This window comes from Rhinatrema bivittatum, chromosome 6, assembly GCF_901001135.1.
Source record: "Rhinatrema bivittatum chromosome 6, aRhiBiv1.1, whole genome shotgun sequence".
In the NCBI taxonomy this organism is placed as follows: domain Eukaryota; kingdom Metazoa; phylum Chordata; class Amphibia; order Gymnophiona; family Rhinatrematidae; genus Rhinatrema; species Rhinatrema bivittatum.
Window position 1 is genome coordinate 338391090 of NC_042620.1, and position 20063 is coordinate 338411152.

The window sequence follows — 20063 nt, forward strand, 5'->3', positions numbered from 1 at the left end:
AACGAGGGTTCCGGCGCCTCACTGAACGACCTCCTGCAGTCGATCTCCTGCCGGCGCCATTTTCCGTACGAAAACGATTTGCGGCGGGAAATCGCTCCCTGACCCCCGCTGGACCTCCAGGAACTTTTGGCCAGCTTGTGGGGGGCCTCCTGACCCCCACGAGACTTGCCAAAAGTCCAGCGGGGGTCCGGAAGGACCTCCTGCCGTCCAATCGTGTTCGTCTATGGCCGCCACCATTTTTCGGCGCCATTTTGGAAAATGGCGCCGGCTGAAGACAACAAGATTCAGGAGCAGGAGCCCGTTCCGGACCGCCGCTGGACCCGCAGGTTATTTAACTCATTTGGGGGGGGGGGTTCGGGAGGGTGGGGGATTTAATTTAAAGGGTCGGGGGTGGGTTTTAGGGGGTTTTAGTGTGCCGGCTCACGATTCTAACGATTTATAACGATAAATCGTTAGAATCTCTATTGTATTGTGTTCCATAACGGTTTAAGACGATATTAAAATTATCGGACGATAATTTTAATCGTCCTAAAACGATTCACATCCCTAATACCCAGAGGGGATACCTCAATAGTGGAGATCTGGCAATGGTCTGCAGAGCGGGGTACACTGATGAGGTTCCACTGTAGTGATGACTTGGTAATGGCCTGCAACGTGGGATACACCGGAGAGGATTCCACACTAGAGATGGTACAGTAGTGGGCCGTAGAGTCAAGGTATTCTACATACAGTGAAATATGTTGCAGCAGAGGCAATGGGGTATGGGGATAGGCTGTAGTCCAAGGCGAGAAGGCCCTCTGAGGTGTGGATAGCCAGAGATGAGGCAGGGCCCCCGAGGAGTGGGTACCCAGAGCGTCTCATGCCAAAAGTGCAGGAACTGGAATGGGAGATCCGTAGTGAGCGAAGCGGATTCAGCAATGAAGGAACTTGTTGCCGTCAATAGGCAGGGCCAGCCGGCTTAAGTATCGTGGAGTGAAGACGTCATCTGGAAGGGACGCCCCCGAGGTTCCAGCCATGATGTGCTTCCGACCGGCCCATGCGTGCGCGCCTAAGTAATCCCGAAGGCAAGATGGCAGTCGGCAGTGCCCACGCAGTCCCGGGAATGCCAGGCCGGTCGGCGATAGCTGGTGGAGGCCACCACTCTCCCCAGTGTTGTCAATATAGCAAAGAAAGAGGTGAGCATTAGTGGTTGCAGCGGTCTGCGACTGATGGGCATAACAATAACAAAGTCCTCAGGATGTTCTTGATGCCAATTCTCCATCTTTAAAATATTGCCCAGTGAAAAGAGAGCGATTAAAAAAAAAAAAAAAGAAATAAAGAAATGCATTTTCAAAAATGTGCAGCAGATTAGGTTAAACTCCTAAACAAAGATGCAATCTCCAAAATGTCCCTTTCAAAAACACCAGGATGCACTAAAGAAAAATCTGTGCTAAGGTTATTTCATTAATTTCTCTTCTTTCTCTTCAATGATCTTTTTTTTTAAACAGAATATGTCAAGGATCCATTCTTTGCTGCACAGTTGTGTAATTTCTACCAAACATATCAGCCAATACCGCTGCTGAAAATACGATCAATTATTAAAAGATGTTGCATTACATGAACCTTTGAGGGCAGATAATTTCCTTCAAACCTGACACATTACTAGAAGGAAACTCTGGTCTTCAAAACGTATGCATTACAACATCCTTTGATTAATCACATGCAGGGCCAAAACAAAGTAACACAACCTACTAAGGTTTTTTCTAGGACCAATACAAGTTTGCACAACATGAAAATTGGATGTAGTATAGGTCTGTTGGCTCATTAATGCCACCCCCCTCCTGAAACTGCATGTTGATAGCCTGCATAATTTTATGATTTAATTGGATTACATTATTTTTCATATTCCCAGTTTTCATATCCCTTCTAATTATTGTATGCCTAATGATACACGGAAAGGCTGAAGTAGCAACCATAATTTAATTTAAAACTATTTGTGTTTCTTCCAAGTTATTCCAGTCATTAGATCCATATGTTGTTCTAAAGTATTTTCCCCATTTTCTGTGTCTATGGGAAAAAAAAACTTAATTCTTGCCCATTGGAGTTTGTTTAATTTGTATTAATTTGCTTGCATATTTTATATTTAAAAAGTGGCAAAGACAATATTTGTATTGGCTAGTAATCCTTTTAAAATGTACTCATTGGTATTCTAGTGCTTGCTACCTTTCAAACCTGGTTACATCCATCAAAATGCAAAGCTATCAGACTTGTCAGGTGCAGTATGTATTCAGTGTGTAATCTTCAATTTCAACATTCTTTTGTCAACCAAGATCATAGAACATGATAATTCAATATTGCTCTATCTAAAGTTGTCTGAAATGACTTGGAAAAACTATATAACCTTTATGAAAAAAGGTAGGAAAATGGGCTGATAATATTTGAACTATTTATCTATCTATCTATCTAGATATTTGCTCACTGATTATTCATTATTATAAGAGCACAGGTTATATCAGGAAGCAATATTAATCCTGCAGTCTACACTGAAGTAAATTAGGACACAACTAAGTTATTTTCCAAGGGGAGCTATCTGACATGAAAAAAAACCCCTGCTGAGTAAAACATCTCTACATAGGGGGTTATTAGAAAACTATAGAATAGAATGGAATTAGGTCCCAAGGGTATCAGTTATTCAGTGATAGAAAATATATCCCTTAATGACATGTTGAATTAATTACAGGCATTATGGGCAATAGACAGAATGACTTTCTAGCATAGTAATGGATTCATTCTCAGCCCCCGCCATGTCTTCAACCCACAACCTCACCTATCCTCCCCCTTCCCCTCCAGTTTGCCATCCCCTCAAGTGGGCATGTAGCATTTTGAAATGGCACATTTTTATGTTAGAATTGCACAGCTGCAGCAAATAGCATTGCATTAACAAAACCAGAATACACATTCATCACAGTACTGGGGCTGACATTCAGGCAAGGAACCGCTAGTTAAGTTAGCCGGATATAGCTATCCAGCTAACTCAATGGGGATATTCAGCTCCGCAGCCACAGTGTCGAATATCCCTGGCTATCTTAACATGATCTGGATAGGTATATATGGTTAAATTTAGCACAGCCCTAATGCGCGACAGTGTTAGCTGCATCAGTTAAGCAGCTATCTCTGAACATCAGAGTTAACCACATACGGCCGGGGCAGGTGGGCAGGGGCTGGGGGAAAGTTTGGGACTGTGAAATTTCGTCTCTCTCTGCTGGGGCTTGGATTGGTTTGGGACTGGGCGGCTGGGTGCGAGAGGCATTTTTTTTCTGTGGATTGGGTTGGTTTGGGACTGGGCGGCTAAGTTCACCACACTAATGCAAGGGTCAGGGTAGGCGGTAAATTAGTAGGTTAAAGACGCGGCAAGATAGCAGGTTAAAAAGGCGATAGTCGGGGCGCACTTTACTGTATGGGAGGGAATAGCTAATCGGATCGTTTACATACATATACATGCCGCGGGCGGAAAGAGATACGCGTCGAGTTAAAGAAGCGGTAAGGATTGGTAAAAACAGATAGTGAATCGTGTTTTAGACTTACGCGGCAAAATTGTGAGTACACAGCGGGGTAACTGCGGCCGCGCTTTACTGTATCGGCCAGTAAGCTAGATATTTCACTTAGAGGCAGTTCCAACACTGCTCTCTACATTAATGGTGGGGGTGGAAGGGAAATAGAATCAAAAGGTTACTAAAAGCCAAGAGTAACAGATAAGTATGAGAAAAAAAAAGTGCGAAACTTGCTGGGCAGACTGGATGGGCCGTTTGGTCTTCTTCTGCCGTCATTTCTATGTTTCTATGTAACTAATGCAGCCTACTCCGCTTCTCCCCAATGTACCTCCCTCCTGCCTTAGGAACACGCCTTATATATGCAGCTAAATTCTAGCTTCATTTTTAACTACATTTTTCAGTAAACCCAACAAAATTGCCTTTCTACTTCAGATTCCCGACGGGGCTCATTGTGTCATTCTTACATACATACACCAAACTCTTCCATACTGATTGAAGAGGACTTTAGACTCACCTGCCTACTGTAAAGCAGATTGTATAAAAATGACTTGCCCAAAGTCATAAGGAGCAGTAGCAGGATTTGAATCCCAGCTTCCCTCATTCTTAACCCACCGCTCTAACCACTAGGCTACTCCTCCACTCCGCATAAAGATACAGCATTAAAAAAAAAAGTCTGTTCTCTATACAAAAATTAATCACAATTTTTTCTGCATAAAACTCTAGCAGCCACAGCTAGACACTGATTTACCAGTGCTTCTTAAGTACTAAACATCAATTGAAGTGTTATCAAGCATTTCTATTGTTCCTTCCTATTGGGAAGCCATTCTGCCACTTTAAAGCAGCTTTGAGTGGATAATAAGTGATCCTTAACAAATTGTTTGGTGGAAATAGCCAGCATTAGTAGATAAATACTTTTCTGGACTCTAAAGATGACTGTGAGCTGGGAGGGCCTCTCTTTATTGGATTGCTCCCTTTTAAGCAGATGTGGTCTGAAAAGAATATTGGCTCAGAGATCAGGGATTGTATCTGTAGTGGCTTTAAAGAGAGTTCATAAAAACCACATTACAATACATGAGGTCACGGAGCTCAGCCAGCTATACCTCTCAGTGAGCTCAAGCAGTATCAGTTCTCAATCTCAAGACTTCTTACCTATTCGTATAACATTTTTGAAGTAAGGAATGACAGGGAATAAACACAAGGGATATAAATGTGTAGCAGTAAGAACATTCGGTTCAGGCTTCGTTTTAGGCCTGCCAAGGGAAATTTCATGTTTCCTGCAGTTCGGGCATTTTTTTTTTTCGGGGACCCCCGATTTTCGGATTAGCACGCATGAACCCGAAAAATGAATTTTTCTGACATTTTGGAAAAATTATGATCATTTTTCGGGTCCTCCGAACCAGGATGAATTAGACAATTTCATTAAAGCCACAATGCACTGTAGAGATGTACATCACGTTTTTTAATTGTTTCAGGCTTTGTTTCAGGGCCCCCCACAGGAAATTTCATTTCTCCTGTGGTTTGGGTTGGTTTTTTTTTTTTTGGATGGCCCCAATTTTCGGGACAGTGCACACTAACGGGTCAAAGTTAGTGCGCACTAACCCAAAAAATGAACTTTTCCAAAATTTCAGAAAATTTCTGTTCGTTTTCCAGTTCCCCTGAACCATACCTAATTGCCTAATTTGGGAAAAACGAATGCACATCTCTATTATGCAGAAAGAATACACTGAAAGCTGCCTTGGTTTCCAACAATACTTTTACTGATTTAGTAAGAAATGATGAAAATGTTCTTTACAGCTGTTTAGGTCAATAACAATGTTACACATTCTTTAATTAAAATTGAGACTTCTTATTGTCTTGCTGAAGTTTAAAATGTTAAAGTCAATTGATTCAGTCTTTATTCTGATGTTTCTCCAACTGGCATAGAGCAAGTTAGTGCTTCCCTCCCAATGTTGGTGAAGTATTAAAAGGGAAATCCATTTTGCACAGTCATTTATCTCCCATCTCTCCACATAATCTTCTCCTCTGAACGCCTTTCTTTATTCATTACTCACAGCACATGCATGGCACCAAGTATACACCTCTTATCCCTTCCACTATCGGAATGATACTCCTGCTACCCCTCTTCTCCAAATCTCCAGTAGATATTCATGGGCCTTATAAGGGTTGGATTCCAATTCCTTTCTTCCTTCTCTCCTTCTCTGGGTGGCTGTAAGCCATCACACCTCTGGATAACCTAAGAATATAACATAAGAAAATAAGCGGTGAATTTCTGCAACTTTCCCTTACTTGCTAATGGACTTTTTCTTCAGGAACTTGTTCAAACACTTTTTAAATGCAACTACACTAATAACTTTCACCACATCCTCTGGCAATGAATTCTAGAGCTTAATTATGCATTGGGTAAAAAATATTTGCTCTTATTAGTTTTAAATGTATTACCAGTAAACTTAATTGTATGCCCCCCTGGTCTTTGTACTTTTTGAAATAGTAAACAACTGATTAAAGTTTACTCATTCCATTCCACTCATTATTTATTGATCTCTATCATATCTCCCCTCAACTTTCTCTTCTCCAAACTGAAGAGCCTTTCAACATAGGGGAATTATTCCATCTACATTCCATACCCAGTCTCCCAGTTTTGCAATGTCCTCTCTTACTATCTCTCAATCCTCTTGTGATTTAACAACTTTGAATAATTTTGTGTCATCCACAAATTTGATCACCTCCCTTGTTGTTCCCATTCCCATTTATAAATATATTAAAAAGCAATGGTCCCTTAACAGATCCCTGGGGCACTCCAGTATTCACCTCTCTAGAATGTGACATTCTCCCAGTCAGTACTGGGGTAATTGAAATTACCCATTATAACTGTGCTGGTGATTTTGTTAGCTTCTCTAATTTCTTTTAGCATTTCATTGTCTGTTAGTTCATTTTGGCCTGGTGGACGGTAATACACCTCAACTATGATTTTATTCCCATTTTCACCTGCTATTTCTATTAGGGATGTGAATCATTTTTTAACGATTAAAATTATCGTCTGATAATGTTAATATCGTCTTAAATCGTTATAGAACACAATACAATAGAAATTCTAACGATTTATCATTAAAAATCGTTAAATCGTGTTAGTGCGCACTAACGAGAGTTAGTGCGCACTAACTGAAAATGTCAGTTAGGAATGAATATGTGTTCCTATTGGCTGGCTGCCCTCTTATCTATTGATGTTAACCAGGTTCCCACTGAGTTGATGGTTGGGGGGATGGGAAATGGAAATGGAAACTCAGGAACACTAACAGAAAATGATACAAATTATTGACACTTTCCAGGTCAGTAAAGGTCAGTTAGGAATGAATATGTATTCCTATTGGCTGGCTGCCCTCTTATCTATTGATGTTACCAAGGTTCCAACTGAGGTGATGGTTGGGGGGATGGGAAATGGAAACTGTTGGTACTTGACAAAAAAAGTAATGTGATCAGTCAATATGACTAGAACCTGTGCCCTATTCCTGATACCAGGGGTGTTGTGATCTTCCTGCACTCAGTGCCCTATCCCTGATACCAGTCTGAGACAGCTCCCTCCCTGCATTACTAGTGAGAGGCTGGCTTCACAGACAGGGGGGAGCTGCCTGACCCTCACTCCTGACTTCCCCCATGTCCCAGCTAGTGAATGGTGTGTGGGTGAGGGGGGGGAGGATGGTGAAGTCTGAGACAGCTCCCTCCCTGCATTACTAGTGAGAGGCTGGCTTCACAGACAGGGGGGAGCTGCTTGACCCTCACTCCTCCGGGGTATTGTGATCTTCCTGCACACAGTGCCCTATCCCTGATACCAGGGGTGTTGTGATCTTCCTGCATGCAGTGCCCTATCCCTAATACCAGGGGTGTTGTGATCTTCCTGCATGCAGTGCCCTATCCCTGATACCGGGATGTGTGCAAGAAGATCACAACACCCCCGGTATCAGGAATAGGGCACTGTGTGCAGGAAGATCACAACACCCCCGGTATCAGGAATCGGGCACTGTGTGCAGGAAGATCACAACACCCCTGGTATTAGGGATAGGGCACTGTGTGCAGGAAGATCACAACACTCCTGGTATTAATAGGGATAGGGCACTGTGTACATGAAGATCACAACACCCCTGGTGCCAGGGTTAGGTCACTGTGTGCAAGAAGATCACAACACTCCTGGTATTAATAGGGATAGGGCATTGTGTGCAGGAAGATCACAACACCCCTGGTGTCAGGGTTAGGGCACTGTGTGCAGGAAGATCACAACACTCCTGGTATTAATAGGGATAGGGCACTGTGTGCAGGAAGATCACAACACCCCTGGTGCCAGGGTTAGGGCACTGTGTGCAGGAAGATCACAACACTCCTGGTATTAATAGGGATAGGGCACTGTGTGCAGGAAGATCACAACACTCCTGGTATTAATAGGGATAGGGCACTGTGTACAGGAAGATCACAACACCCCTGGTGCCAGGGTTAGGGCACTGTGTGCAGGAAGATCACAACACTCCTGGTATTAATAGGGATAGGGCACTGTGTGCATGAAGATCACAACACCCCTGGTGCCAGGGTTAGGGCACTGTGTGCAAGAAGATCACAACACTCCTGGTATTAATAGGGATAGGGCACTGTGTGCAGGAAGATCACAACACCCCTGGTGTCAGGGTTAGGGCACTGTGTGCAGGAAGATCACAACACCCCCGGTATCAGGAATAGGGCACTGTGTGCAGGAAGATCACAACACCCCTGGTATTAGGGATAGGGCACTGTGTGCAGGAAGATCACAACACTCCTGGTATTAATAGGGATAGGGCACTGTGTGCAGGAAGATCACAACACCCCTGGTGCCAGGGTTAGGGCACTGTGTGCAAGAAGATCACAACACTCCTGGTATTAATAGGGATAGGGCACTGTGTGCAGGAAGATCACAACACCCCTGGTGCCAGGGTTAGGGCACTGTGTGCAGGAAGATCACAACACCCCTGGTATTAATAGGCATAGGGCACTGTGTGCAGGAAGATCACAACACCCCTGGTGTCAGGGTTAGGGCACTGTGTGCAGGAAGATCACAACACTCCTGGTATTAATAGGGATAGGGCACTGTGTGCAGGAAGATCACAACACCCCTGGTGCCAGGGTTAGGGCACTGTGTGCAGGAAGATCACAACACTCCTGGTATTAATAGGGATAGGGCACTGTGTGCAGGAAGATCACAACACCCCTGGTGCCAGGGTTAGGGCACTGTGTGCAGGAAGATCACAACACTCCTGGTATTAATAGGGATAGGGCACTATGTGCAAGAAGATCACAATACCCCTGGTATCAGGGTTAGGGCACAAGTTCTAGTCACACTGACTGATCACATTAATTGTTTTGTCAAGCTACCAACTGTTTCCATTTCCCATCCCCCATATACTGTCAGTGGGAACCTTGTTAACATGAATAAATAAGAGGGCAGCCAACAGGAATACATATTCATTCCTAAACTGACCTTAACTGACCTGAAAAGTGTCAAATTGTATCATTTTCAGTTAGTGCGCACTAACTCCCAGTTAGTGCGCACTAATCGGAAAAAACGATTTTTAACGATTTTTTAACTAAAAAATCGTGCCTAACACGATTTTCTTGCCCTGCCACACGATTTCTATCGTTAAGACGATATGGAACACGATTCACATCCCTAATTTCTATCCATAAAGATTCAACAATGCATTTTGTTTCCTGCAGAACTTTTATCCTGTTTGAATCAATGCTCTCTTTAACATTTAGTGCCACCTTTCCACCACTTTAATCCATCCTATCATTTCGATGTACCCTGTATCACAGTGTCCCATTGGTTATCCTCCTTCCACCAGGTCTCTGAGATGCCAATTATTTCTACCTCTTCATCCAGTGCTATACACTCTAACTCTCCCATCTTATTTTTTTTTAACAATGAGGCAGATTTTAAAAGCCTACGTGCGTAAATCCAGGTGGATTTACGCGTGCCGGGCCTATTTTTCAAAGGCCCCGTGGCACCCATAAAACCCCAGGACATGTGTAAGTCCCGAGGCTTGAAAAAACGGGCAGTCCAGGGGTGGGGCGTGGGCAGGGTGTTACGAATGGGCTCCGGTCAGGAGTCGTGAACACCACCCAGAAGGGTGGCTCCAGGTGGAGAGAGACAGGAATGGCTAGAAACAGTGTCTGGGTCCAGGCTGGGTCAGGGCAGGCGGCAAGTAGCAGTGTCTGGGTCCAGGCTGGGTCAGGGCAGGCGGCAAGTAGCAGTGTCTGGGTCCAGGCTGGGTCAGGGCAGGCGGCAAGTAGCAGTGTCTGGGTCCAGGCTGGGTCAGGGCAGGCGGCAGATAGCAGTGTCTGGGTTCAGGCTGGGTCAGGGCAAGGCAGGTCAGAAGGCCCGTAGGCCACACACACACAGAAGGCCCGTAGGCCACACACAGTAAGCAGGGCAAGGCAGGTCAGAAGGCCCGTAGGCCACACACACACAGAAGGCCCGTAGGCCACACACCGTAAGCAGGGCAAGGCAGGTCAGAAGACCCGTAGGCCACACACACACAGAAGGCCCGTAGGCCACACACAGTAAGTAGGGCAAGGCAGGTCAGAAGCCCCATAGGCCACACACATACAGAAGGCCCGTAGGCCACACACAGTACAAGGTAGCAGGCCCAAAGGTACACCCAGAGCAAGGCAAGGTAGAAGGCCCGAAGGCTGCGCAAGGCAAAGCAAAGCAAGGAATGAATAAGGCCCGAAGGCCGCGCAAGGCAAGGAATGAATAAGGCCCGAAGGCCGCGCAAGGCAAGGCAAGGCAAGGCAAGGCAAGGCAAGGCAAGGTCCTGGGACCAAACGCACAGCAAGCAGGGAAGGAAGGCTAGAGCAGGGAGCCCAGGCGAGCTCGATGCCAAAGCACCGAGGGAACTGTCAGGCAGGGTTATAAGGGACAGCCCAGAACATAGAGTGGACAGGGGAGATGGACTGGGTCTGTGAGGAGAGCCAGCACTAGAGGGACCCCTGGTGGTGAGGCGGTTGCACTGCAGCCATAGCCGTAACAGTACCCCCTCCTCAAGGCCTCCCCCTCCTCCTGGGTCCCATCTTAGCAGGGGGTACTCAATAATGAAGTCCGACCCCTCCTGGGGCGATGCGGCAGGTTCAACTCCTTCCCGAGGCAGCAAGGCAGTCCATAACCCTTCCTGGAGTAAAAAGGCAGACACAACCCCAACCTGGGGCAGCAACATAGTCCATAAACCCTCCTGGGACAAGGCGGCAGAGTTAGACCCCTCCTGGGGTAGCAGAGGCGGTGCAGATTTCCATAACCCCTCCTGGGGTGACAAGGGGAACATAAACACCACCTGGGGCAGCGAAATAGTCCGTAATCCCTCCTGAGGACAGCAGGACTGGTCCGGACCCCTCCAGGGTCGGCATCAGGGCCGGCACAGACTCCTCCAGGGTCGGCGACAGTAGGACCAGTATGGACCCCTCCCGGGTCGGCAGCTGGACCGGTACAGCAGGCTCAGATGGTTGAGTAACAAAGTCTGTTGGCAGGACCGGTTCGGACCCCTCCGGGGACTGCAGCAGGACCGGTTCGGCAGGCTCGGATGGCTGAGTCAGAAAGTCTGTCAGTAGGACCGGTTCGGACCCATCTGGGGACGGCAGCAGGACCGATTTCGACCCCTCCGGGGACGGCAGCAGGACCGGTTCGAGCCCCTCTGGGAGTGGCAGCAGGACCGGTTCGAGCCCCTCTGGGAGTGGCAGCAGGATCGGTTCGAGCCCCTCTGGGGGCGGCAGCAGGATCGGTTCAGTAGACTCAGATGGCTGAGTCAGAAAGTCTATCAGTAGGACCGGTTCGGACCCCTCCAGGGATGACAGCAGGACCGGTTCGAGCCCCTCCGGGGGCGGCAGCAGGACCGGTTCGGACTCCTCCGGGGAAGACACAGCAGACTCAGGTTCTTCTCGGGGTAGTGCAGCAGGCTCGGACCCCTCTCAGGGCGAAGCAGCAGGCTTGGGCCCCTCTCGGGGTGATGCAGCAGACTCGGACCCCTCTTGGGGTAGTGTAGCAGGCTCGGAACCCTCTCGGGGCGATGTAGCAGGTTTGGACCCCTCTCGGGGTGAAACAGCAGGCTCGGACCCCTCTCGGGGTGATGCAGCAGGCTCGGACCCCTCTCGGAGTGAAGCAGCAGGCTCGGACTCTTCTCGTGGTAATGTAGCAGGCTCGGACCCCTCTCGGGGCGATGTAGCAGGCTTGGACCCCTCTCGGGGTGATGCAGCAGGCTCAGACCCCTCTCGGGGCGATGTAGCAGGCTCGGACCCCTCTCGGGGTGAAGCAGCAGGCTCGGACCCCTCTCGGGGTGATGCAGCAGGCTCGGACCCCTCTCGGGGTAGTGCAGTAGGCTCGGGCCCCTCTCGGGACGATGTAGCAGGCTCGGGCCCCTCTCAGGGTGAAACATCAGGGTTAGACCCCTCTCGGGGTGAAACAGCAGGCTCGGACCCCTCTCGGGGTGAAACAGCAGACGCGGACCCCTCTCGGGGTGGAGCAGCAGGGTTAGAAGTAGTGCGCATGGAAGACACAGATTGGACTGCCGTGGGCTTGATACCTGGAGCCAAAGTCTGAAGCTCCTGATTTTGTTTCTGGAGGAGCAGTTTAGAGAAGGCACAGGCAGTTCTAGGACGTCTAGGGAAGGTGCTCGTAAGTGTCTCAACAGCAGCTGTGGGAAGCAGAGCCCTGCTAGAGTTAATCAACTCTCCGTTTTAGAGAAACCTGTTCCCAAGGCTCTAGCACTGGTGTCACAGAAGCCTTCTTGGCCAGGTAAGTCCTGGGTTTTTCTATCCACAAACTGCCAGCTAAAATGTCTGTTTTAGTGGAGCCAGAAGCAGAATACCGGTTAGGAGAGCTGATTGTCTTTTCTAATGGAACAGCTGATCCTAGAGCAGAACAACGGGGGCAGGGTTTGCCTGGTGGTAAAAGACACGGAAGACAGGAGCATTTCCACCACCCTGGTTTAGGATTTAGACAATTTAAACATTCCTGATAGACTGAGACGTTCCTCTTATGACAACTACTGCATGCCCAGTGTTCTTGGTCTGAGAGTTGACAGGCAAGATAGTTCTTGTAACTGGGATAATTCAAAGTCTGGCAACAAGCACAGACATAAAAACTTGGAGGCTGAGGCATAATGTGAATAGAAGGAAAAAGAAAAAATTGGCTCACCGGTAGTACCAAGACCTATCTTTTCCCCTGGAAATTGGTGGCTTTGGCATACTGTTACGAATGGGCTCCGGTCAGGAGTCGTGAACACCACCCAGAAGGGTGGCTCCAGGTGGAGAGAGACTGGAATGGCTAGAAACAGTGTCTGGGTCCAGGCTGGGTCAGGGCAGGCGGCAAGTAGCAGTGACTGGGTCCAGGCTGGGACAGGGCAGGCGGCAAGTAGCAGTGTCTGGGTCCAGGCTGGGTCAGGGCAGGTAGCAAGTAGCAGTGTCTGGGTCCAGGCTGGGTCAGGGCAGGCGGCAATTAGCAGTGTCTGGGTCCAGGCTGGGTCAGGGCAGGCGGCAGATAGCAGTGTCTGGGTTCAGGCTGGGTCAGGGCAAGGCAGGTCAGAAGGCCCGTAGGCCACACACACACAGAAGGCCCGTAGGCCACACACAGTAAGCAGGGCAAGGCAGGTCAGAAGGCCCGTAGGCCACACACCGTAAGCAGGGCAAGGCAGGTCAGAAGACCCTTAGGCCACACACACACAGAAGGCCCGTAGGCCACACACAGTAAGCAGGGCAAGGCAGGTCAGAAGGCCTGTAGGCCACACACACACAGAAGGCCCGTAGGCCACACACCGTAAGCAGGGCAAGGCAGGTCAGAAGGCCCGTAGGCCACACACACACACAGAAGGCCCGTAGGCCACACACACACACAGAAGGCCCGTAGGCCACACACACACAGAAGGCCCATAGGCCACACACAGTACAAGGTATCAGGCCCAAAGGTACACCCAGAGCAAGGCAAGGTAGAAGGCCCGAAGGCCGCGCAAGGCAAGGAATAAGGCCCGAAGGCCGCGCAAGGCAAGGTCCTGGGACCAAACGCACAGCAAGCAGGGAAGGAAGGCTAGAGCAGGGAGCCCAGGCGTGCTCGATGCCGAAGCACCGAGAGAACTGTCAGGCAGGGTTATAAGGGACAGCCCAGAACATAGAGTGGACAGGAGAGATGGACTGGGCCTGTGAGGAGAGCCAGCACTAGAGGGACCCCTGGTGGTGAGGCGGTTGCACTGCAGCCATAGCCGTAACACAGGGCGTTCCGGGGCTGGGCGTGGCCAGAGGCCTCTCCACTGCCACTGGGCCAGGGGATCGCATGCCAGCACTTGGCTGGTGTGCGCAAGTTACGCCTGCCTCTGGTACCGGGGTTTTTTTTGTTCGGGCTGGGGGGGTGGGTTAGGAAGGAGAAGATGGGGGGGGGCAGAAGGAAATTTCCCTTCAAGACCACTCTGAAATTGGAGGGAATGGGGAAAGCCATCGGGGCTCCCCTAGGGCTCGGCGCGAGAAAGGTGCACTAGTGTGCACCCCCTTGCATGCGCCGACCCTGGATTTATAACATGTGCGCGGCTGCGCATGCATGTTAAAAAATCGGGTGTACATTTGTGCGCACCGGGTTGCGTGCACAAATGTATGCCCGTGCATACGTCTTAAAATCAGTCCAAATCTGCTCATCAGCTGACAGGTGTAATTTGGAATCTTTCTGCATTTGACTTAAATAGCTTGTCCACTTTGGCATTTATTGCAACTTCTCTATTGGAATGCCCTGTTTCCCCTTTTCTCTTAGTATCCTTCAAAGATGCATCATTCCAAACCATGTGCTTCTGAGCACTATTTATTTATTTACTTTTTTGTTTTTTATAAACCGATGTTCCTGTGTAATATACATATCGCACCGGTTTACAAGGAACTGAAACAGTCGCCTCTGGGGCGTCATACATTGGAACAAGTTGAAAAAAAGAACTTGCAGAGAGATAAAAAAGGACTACATTCAAAGAGACTATTAGCAGAAATAAAGTACAAACTCAAAAACATATGTACAGAGGGATAGATGGGCCGGGGTCTATAATGTCATCGACTTCATCGGGCCTTAGCCCTCCGGGAACGCTTGGGCGAAAAGCCAAGTCTTTAGCTTCTTTTTGAATGTCATGAGGCAGGGTCTTGGCGGAGGTCCGGAGGGAGCGAGTTCCAAAGTGGGGGACCAGCAGTGGAAAGCGCGCGTTTCCTCAGTGAGGTTTTTGCCGGCTGGGTGAGTAGCATGTTCTTGTACGCACTTCTTACAGGTCTCTTAGTAATGTGCTGCTGCAGTTGAAAAGTTAGGTTGAGGGGGGAGATGTTGTGTAGGGCCTTGTGTATCATCATGAGGGGTTTGAAATGAATCCTGAATTTAATAGGCAGCCAGTGAAGGTTCTGGAGGATGGGGGTGATGTGCTCCCTTTTGTTGGTGTTTGTAAGGATTCTGGCCGTCGCGTTCTGGGCCATCTGAAGTGGTTTCATGGAGCTAGCGGGAAGGCCCAGAAGGAGTGAGTTGCAGTAATTCAGCTTCGAGAGGATGATGGATTGAAGTACCAGGCGGAAGTCTCGGAAGTGCAGAAGTGGTTTTCATTTTTTTAATACTTGCAACTATTGGCTTTCCCCTATCATCTAGTTTAAAAGCTGCGCTATCTCCTTTTTAAAGGTTAATGCTAGCAGCCTGGTTCCACTCTGGTTAAGGTGAAGCCCATCCTTTTGGAAAAGCTCTCCCCTTCCCCAAAATGAAGCCCAGTCACCAACAAATCTAAAACCCTCTTCCTTGTACCATCGTCTCATGCACGCATTGAGACTTTGGAGCTTTGCTTGCCTCTGGGGTCCTGCATGTGGAACGGGGAGCATTTCTGAGAATGCCACCATGGAGGTTCTGGATTTCAGCGTTCTACCAAAAACCCTAAATTTGGCTTCTAGAACCTTCCTACTATACTTTCCTATGTCATTCGTACCCATATGTACCAAGTCAGCTTGCTCCTCCCGAGTACTATCTAAAATCCTATCTATGTGATGCATTAGGTCTGCCACCTATGCACCGGGCAAGCAAATTACCAAATGATCCTCATTTCCACAGTTATCAACCTTCATAACAATTGAATCACCAAATATAATGGACATCCTAATCCTTCCCTCCTAGGCACATTTACTAGGAGACCTATCCTTGAGGGCAGGTACTAGCTACAGGAATGCTTCATGGCTCATTAAGCTGATGCTCTACTTCCAGGTTACCTTTCTCCTCCAAGGCAACACAAGGGCTACCAGATTGGAGGTAGCTTCCCTGAGAAACAACCTGCAGATACTGATGATTTGCAGGTCCTTTCAGGGAAGCAAACTCCTCCTTTGATAATAAAGTAGCAATGAAAATAGCTAAAATGAGTACCTAGTTATTGGCTACTCAGAACTTAAATAAATCATCATAAAAATATAAAAGGGATGGAGAAAGTGGATAGAAATTCCATATCCAAACTAAAAGTCTCCATAGAGAAGTTAGGAGCCAAACAACAAAAAATAGTAGAGGACAGCCAAGACATACTACCTCTGGAAAAAAGAAACTAAAATCCATACCCTAAGATGGTGGTCAGAGCTTATATAACAGAGGAATACACTATTTACTCTCATCCACATGGGGGAACTATATACCCACAACTTAGCTATTATGTTTTTTCCCAAAACAAAAGTGATTTGCTCCTATACCTGTTCCTAGTAAGGATTCAATGAATATCTACATACAGATTCTCCAAGATGAGTTAATTCACATTCGCTATTTCCTCTTCTATGTGGCTATAGATTACACCAATAGACCCATTAAACAGAGGAAATATTGAACATTTTATTATTAATATTAGTTACATATTTATTGTGGATATTCTGAAAATCAGATTGGCTGGGTGGTCCCTGAAGCATAAGGTAAAAACAACTGTTCTAAAACATGTTCAATTTCTCTATAAAATATAATTATTTTCAAGTGTTTTAAAAGCATTTTGTTGCGCTCAGGAGTGGACCCTTGTCCTGGAGCAGTAGAGAACGGCTCCCTGGTAGGGACCAGGAAGCACCTGCCCCCAGGTGGTGGAGCACTGGAGGAGACAGAGGCTTGGATGAGCTTCACCACTGGAAGCCCATGGTCTCCCTAGGTGGAGCCCATAGGGACCTGGGTCGCTTGGACTTAGGTGGGCCTCGCAGGGTCTCTTGAAGAGGTAGTAGACAGGTGTGTCCACGGACAGCAAGGGAGCGCGGTCGGACTCGAGGCTGTAGGTCTGATGGAGCAAGGAGGACCAGAACAGTGTAGGCAATGACAAGGCAAGGGACAGAGCCAGAATCAGGAGACGTGGTCAATCAGGCAGAGGCCAGAATCCGAGGGTCAGTCCGAGGAGTAGTCAACAAGGCAGAGGTCAGGTTCTGGAGGTCACAAGGCAGGCAGAGGTTAGGAGGCAGGCAGCAGACAGAGTGGTCAAGGAACAGGCCGAGGTCAGTACCAGAGAGACAGTCCGAGGGTACTACCTGGGAGAAGAACAGAGGGATGCTGGAACAGTAGGATGCAAGAACAAGGCTGGAACAGTAGGATCCTGGAACAAGACTAGAACAAGACTGGAACAAGGCTTAGAACGCAGAGACAATCTAGCACACAATACAATGCTGACCCGATTTCCAAGGCAAGGAAGTGCAGGCAGTGTAGTGTCTTCAATCAGGGCGCGCCACGGAGCTAGGATCCTCCCCTGGCCCTACAAGAGGCCGGGCAGTCCGCGCGCACGTGCGTAGGGACGTGGCCAATGCCACGGGAGACGTCAAACTCCAGCGTGAGGCCTGGTGCGCAGTGGAAGGCCCAGCTACCACTGTCGCGGGACGCCGAGGCCTGGAGGAGCTCACTGCTGCCACTCGGGAGGCCGACCCGGGAGCTGAGGACGAGCCAGAGAGGTAAGCAGGCCCGTGCGTGGGCCAGACGTGGACAGGGCACGCAACACATTTCTTATCAAAGCTCCTATTAAACCGATGCAGCCAACTGGGATGATATTGGCATTATTACCTGCATATAATATTTGGTATATTCTGTTGTCATAGAGTACTGAAAACATAAAACGATAGAATAAGATTCTGAAAATATCATTTAAAAGCAAAATCCTCACCTGCAAACTGTTTCATACTTGAATTATTGTCACTGATTATTGAAAAGGGAACCAATCTGGAGCTAAACTATTATTTATAAGAGATATCATGGAAAATGAACCTTCACTTGTATGGTTTGAATTCAACAACTTCTTTGACCTTCGTTTTGAAGACTTTCTGAATCAAAAGGAGGTCATGATTGTAAGTCTGTTGCCTTTAATTTCTTCAAACTGTTTTGATTTCAAAACAAAAGGATGAGGTCCCTGTCTTTCTCTCTTTAATGCTTTAAAAACTGCACTGATATTGGTCTTAGGTACACTGAGGATTAATTTTAAAATAAAATACAGTACTCAGCATTATAATGAAGATAAGTATATTTTTCAATTAAGCCTGATATGAATAATCTTTCAGCAGAAGACAAAACAAACAGTAAACACAGCTTAAACAAAGGAACAGACATTATGGAGAAATTGCCATGAAACTTCAGTCCTACTGACTATTATCTGATGCTGCTCATCCATCTCTTTTTTACTCAACGCACAATTAAACTCTGGAATTTGTTGCCAGAGGATGTGGTTAGTGCAGTTAGTGTAGCTGTGTTTAAAAAAGGATTGGATAAGTTCTTGGAGGAGAAGTCCATTACCTGCTATTAATTAAGTTGACTTAGAAAATAGCCACTGCTATTACTAGCAACGGTAACATGGAATAGACTTAGTTTTTGGGTACTTGCCAGGTTCTTAAGGCCTGGATTGGCCACTGTTAGAAACAGGATGCTGGGCTTGATGGACCCTTGGTCTGACCCAGTATGGCATGTTCTTATGAGAGGCATAAGTATTGTGCATTTTAAAAGATTTGTTTTGTTCTGTCCATATCCCATATTATCTTTGCAATTTTTTGCATCAGTAATTTTACCACTGACCAGTATGTAAAACTTGGCTGCGGATTCTGTTATATTTTATTACACTGAGCGACTTTAAAATCAATTTTGTTGTTATTGTTTTTGTAGTGCTGCCTATGCTTATTGTCACCTCTAGGTGACTTGTTCTACAGCACTAAGAACAATTGACTTTTGTGCATAATGAGTATTCATTCCATGTTTTCAGATAATAAAACTGGAAAGATTATAAGAAAAGTGTTATTCAAATGAGCTGTAGCTAATCTTGAGATGCAAATGAACTCAATCATTTATGTACATACCTCTAAGTTTTACCAGATGACTTTGGGAATTTGACTCTGTCTGATGTGACCTAGTTAGAAATTCAAAGCCTGGCATCCCTAATTTTATTAGATATTTTCATAAAAGGTTAACAATACTTTTGACTCCTTAATTACCTCAGAGGCATTATATGAGGGTTTTTAATGGGAAATTGATGCCCCACAGTTGTGTCATCTTTAAATGGAAATATATTAGAATGGTGAACGCTAACAACCTGCTTCTGTAGCTTAAACAATATTTGTTTTTAATTCTTTTCCAGAAGTTGTTAGAGCTTTTCCAGAATCTAGTAAAATATTTGATTTGCTTTGTAGCTACCTCCCCTCCTCCACTTGCATTTTTTTTTTTTTTTTTGTGTGTTCTCAGCAGTGAATCGGTACTGCAGGAGACATTTCATGCTTAGAATCAGACTGACACTAAAACCAAGCAAGCAGAAATGTTATGTACTGTACTATAACCTCGGTATCCCACCGGGTGGTGGAAAAATGAACTGTTTTGCTGTCATAATAATAGTTACAGCTGCTAAAGAAGATCACTCCAGGACTGCCAAATATTAGCGCTTAAAAATCATTTTATTTTACAAAAGCCTTTCAATTTATTTATAAAACTTAACACTACTTGCACATTTTAGTAATAAAGATAAAGAGTTGCTCATTTAATTGTATTTCTAGTAGTATATTATGAGCAATCCAACATATTATATATATTTTCATATATATTTATATTTTTTTCTACATATCATTTAAGTTAAAATAACAGTGGACATTCTCTTCCAAGGATAACTCATACAAATCAATATAGCATGCCCAGCCCGAAATATAGAATGTGTCTAAGACATTTAAAGGTGCTAATGCAGATACTGCTTCTTTGATTTTGGAAATGCGAGATCAGTGGGGAGGAAAATATTCATGAGCTTTTGGAATACGAGTATAAGATTTCCAGTATTAATCTATAGTAAAATGAATAAACAACTAAGGCCGTTGTTATGGACAAAAAGATTAAAGGGCAAATTTTCTAACTGCATGTACTGAAGAAGGATCCATGGGTACTTTTTACTGTGAAGTTTTCCACAGTTGTCAAAGTAAAATTGCATTCATACTTCACTATGAAAATTACCCCAGAGAAACTCTCTGCACACATTTTCCTTGTGCTAATTTGAATTTTGAAAATTCTACAGTATGCAA

General features: G+C 46.4%; 1 long non-coding RNA gene across 1 annotated transcript in view; it reads right to left on the reverse strand.

Moving 5' to 3' along the window:
• Nucleotides 1-5318: 5318 nt before the first annotated feature.
• Nucleotides 5319-20063, reverse strand: part of LOC115094559 — a 330280-nt gene continuing 315535 nt past the window's right edge. The window contains exon 3 of the long non-coding RNA XR_003857581.1: nucleotides 5319-5763. This is a non-coding gene — a long non-coding RNA (uncharacterized LOC115094559). The remainder of the gene's footprint in view (nucleotides 5764-20063) is intronic.